The sequence below is a fragment of the Mytilus edulis genome, chromosome 1 (genome assembly GCF_963676685.1).
Source record: "Mytilus edulis chromosome 1, xbMytEdul2.2, whole genome shotgun sequence".
Taxonomy (NCBI): Eukaryota; Metazoa; Mollusca; class Bivalvia; order Mytilida; family Mytilidae; genus Mytilus; species Mytilus edulis.
This window is the reverse complement of record NC_092344.1, coordinates 82,125,359-82,129,509: the sequence shown is the minus strand read 5'-3', so window position 1 is coordinate 82,129,509 and position 4,151 is coordinate 82,125,359. Positions and strand designations below refer to the sequence as shown.

The following is a 4,151-nucleotide window of genomic DNA, read 5'->3' as shown; positions in this document are numbered from 1 at the left end:
AATGATCATAAGTTATGTTTTTTTAATTGATGATAATAATAGTAACACGCTGTAAACATAATCAAATTGCCAAAACGTTAATTTAATTCGAAGATGATTATAATACTATTTAATTCCTTTACAAGTCGTGTTCATATTTAGCGGGTACTTTTAATCATTAACAATGATACACTGTACAAAATTTTATATGTTTCATTCTAATATGACGTGGTTCTTTCGCTTTGTAAACAACACCGTGATAAAATTCTCCATATATCTATACTTAGCCTCAGCGATATACATAATAATGGCTGTTACAATATACTTCCCACGTAAATCCACATGTATTGGAACCTATTTGCAAACCATTTGCCGATATATATTTTTTTTTAAATTGCAGTTAATAAAAGACAAAATAACTTTTATTCTTATTCGGATGCATAATAAAAAGAAGTAAATGCACAAGAGCTCGGAAAAATCAACAAAATAAAAATAAAATAAAATTCCGCGAAAGTCTTTTAATGTTTTTGACGCATTTAAATCATTTCAAAACATGACGTCATACAAATGAAAACGCTACAGTTGAACGTTTTCTGATACGTGAACCATCGAAATTCGTATAATTTTGTATTAAAATTGATTTGTAAGGTAGGTTTTTGTTTTATTTTTCTATTCTATTGCATTTTTCGCATATTTACTGATTTCAGCAAGTCAACATGGCGGCTCCTTAGTTACGAAATGTCAACTTTGGATTTGACGGTAGCTTTTGAGAAAAACATGTAAATTAAAAATTGCAAATGTTGGGTTTGAGAATTTAAAGAATTAAACAGATTTTTTTCTAACTGTTATTCACGAAACAATCCATGCAAGCTCCAGATTTTATGAATGTTTGAGCTTTATCGAACCGGAAGTAAAATTAAAAAAACAGCCACACACACAGCATACCTACCATCGCTTCAGTTTTTTAATGAACGTAGTTGTCCTATTAGAATCGAAATAATTCATGGAAGCCATAGATTGTTGGAAATCTACACATGGCCTGTGCCGTGATATTAGAATTGTATCCTGAGCTAACACTAGTATGGAAAATTCATTCACAGTGGACTTCTGAGTGAGTGCTTTACTTGCTGTGAGATCCAGTATGCAGTCTAGTATTCTTTTTCAACCTGATTTGACCAACTTTAACAACTTGATTTCAAAATTGAATTCCCATTAATCACATACTAAGAAATGTTTACAGTTAGATCTGAATGTATACGAATACCATTCACAAATTTATGTAAATATTCTAAACAAATGCCTAATTCAAAATCAAATGTTTTACCTTAGGTTATCGTTATCATGATTCGTATAGCTGTTGTTAATGGAGATCCGTGAACGAATTTATAGAAATTGTAGCTAGAAATACATCCCACGCTTTTAAAACTTGTCGATGGTCTCCATAGCCATGAGATGCAAAAATATTTTTCAGTCGCAAAGGTGGAGTATAAAAAAGATCAAATCGTTCCTCCTTTTGCAATGGGATGTCCAATTTCATAGCTACAATTCCAAGATAAACATCGTCTATATGAATATATTTTACATACGGGAATGCTGTTTTCAATAACTTAGCTACAGTCATCGATATAAGAATAGCGCCACCAGCATGATAAGTCGGAAAAATATCATACGGATATTCCTCTCGACTTATGTACCACTTCGAAGATTTATTCCTACATGGCTACCCATATTTTATAATAAATCCGGAATAAAGATTCGTTTTGTGAGAATAAGGTATTGTTTTTAAATACTTTTGCATTTTGAAAATGTTAGCGAAGAAGTCATCATCTACGAAAAACAGAAACTGAGTATTGATACAATTGTCTACCGCATACTGGTAGGCCATAGCTGTTTTGTTCATATTGTTATCGTAAATGTCGACAAAATGTCCCTGTAACACATCTTTGTATGTATAAGATTCTAAATCAATCATTTTCTGAACAACACTATAATATCCTAGAAGATATATAACCTTTATATGAGTATTTGATATATTTCCCCATGTTTGTCTTATCGCCAATCTTTGAGCAATATTCGCCGCATATGATTTCACAAGCACTAACAAGAATTCTGGTCCTTTATATAGATATAGGAAGATGTGGTGTGAGTGCCAATGAGACAACTCTCCATACAAATAACAATTTAAAAAGTAAACCATTATAGGTTAAAGTACGGCCTTCAACACGGAGCCTTAGCTCACACCGAACAACAAGCTATAAAGGGCCCCAAAATTACTAGTGTAAAACCATTCAAACGGGAAAACCAACGGTCTAATCTATATAAACAAAACGAGAAACGAGAAACACGTATATATTACATAAACAAACGACAACTACTGTACATGCATTGACCTAATGTTGGTTTTTTTTCCTCCATCTTCCTGAACATGCATGCAAATTTTGCCACTGGATGTTTAAGACAACGGCGTCGTAATAACCTCTGCCAAGTTATACCAATCATGTTTTTTTCACTGTTATGCTGCAAAAGAGAAGAAAAAAGTTAGTAATGTCAGTCGAGTTTTGGTTTTTCGTTATAAATCTGAGAGACACTTTGGTATGTTTTTGTTCACATTCATCACATTATGCAAACATGCAGTTCACTTTGTGGTAAAACACGTCTGATTTATCATGGAAACTAAACATGTTGATGAAATAGTAAGTGTTGGTATACCTTAGCTGTTTTGTTCATATTGTAATCGTAAACAAAAAATTTGTTGAAAATAGACCTAGTACTGTGAAAATAAAACACGATTTATGTCCAAAAAGCTGAAACAGACACTCGTTCTGTAAAATTCGTTCACGAAATTATTCCATAACAATCTGATCAAACGACACACACAAGTTTCACAAAGGCATGCAGTGCACGATCTCTGTTAATCACGGATCAATCATCAACTTGCCTGTAAGTATGATTGCATGTCCTGGTGACTGTATAACAAACAGGTTTTTTTTTCAATTTGAATAGTTTGAGAGATGTAAATATCAAAGATATACTGTGTTATCTCAGTGGTTTGCGAGTAGTAGCTATTAAGGAAACCTGCTTAACGTTGCAAGTCTGATAAAATGTATTTGAATAACATGACTATATTTTGTACAAATACATTACTTGTTATGCTTTTGTTGTAAAAGACGGACGAAAGATACCAGAGGGACAGTCAAACTCGTAGATTTAGTATGTGTATAAGATATTTTAATGAATGAAACCATGACCTATCAACAATACTAAACAATACTGCGAACTCCATTAATAGAAACATAAGTTGGTGGGACTTAACCAGTTTCATGTGTGTACAAACACGCACTCTCCAATTAATTATCACAGCCATGTGAAACATTAGTTTAACCATTACCAATGATTCCTTTTCACGATGTTATTGTGAAAAAATATTATTCCGTAAAACAAGGTCAGAATGCAACTGAAAAGGGCATGACATTAAATCTGTCGTCACTAAGCATAAAAGGAACATCTATACTGTTTCATCTTTTTCTTCCATTGTTTGTAAACAAATTCTTTTGATGAACACAAAAACCCAAAGGTAACAACATTATATACGCAAATCATTGTGTGTGCCAAGTAGTTTCAATATAATTTAATAAGGAAAATGAAGTGTATTGAATTTATGAAGAAAGTTGTCGATACTAAGACATAACGTATGACTACTCACCAGTTTAAAGACAGCCTTTCATTCCAATGATGTAAGTCACACGAACTTCATATAATGAGGAGATAACAGCACTCAATCATTTTTAATCACTCACTCTGCAATTTCTGAACAATAAAATAATGAATCATATCATGCTACAATGAGTACTAGCACATGACGTACTTATTTCAATGAATGTTTCAAAAATCAACCAATCAAAACACTGTTTTTTGTGTTTCGAGCACAACTTTTTTTTTATTTTGAGTAAAAACTAAAAGGAGTAGGTTCATTAAGACCCCTTTTTGGCCCCAAAATATAGCAGTTTTAGAAAATTGTTAAAATGTAAACCTTTAGTTAATTTTTGGACAGTAGAATGCTTCTGCTACATAAATATGGGCTGTTTTTGACAAAATAATGAACATATATCCGGTACTAGCACCATTAAGTCATGCTAAATTACTGAAATCCTCATAACTCTACCATTTTAGTT

The 4,151-nt window shown here is 32.3% G+C and overlaps 1 pseudogene; it reads right to left on the bottom strand.

Annotated features, from left to right (window-relative positions):
* Positions 1 to 482: 482 nt before the first annotated feature.
* LOC139492211 (beta-1,3-galactosyltransferase brn-like) lies at positions 483 to 3,822 on the bottom strand (annotated as a pseudogene).
* Positions 3,823 to 4,151: the final 329 nt, after the last annotated feature.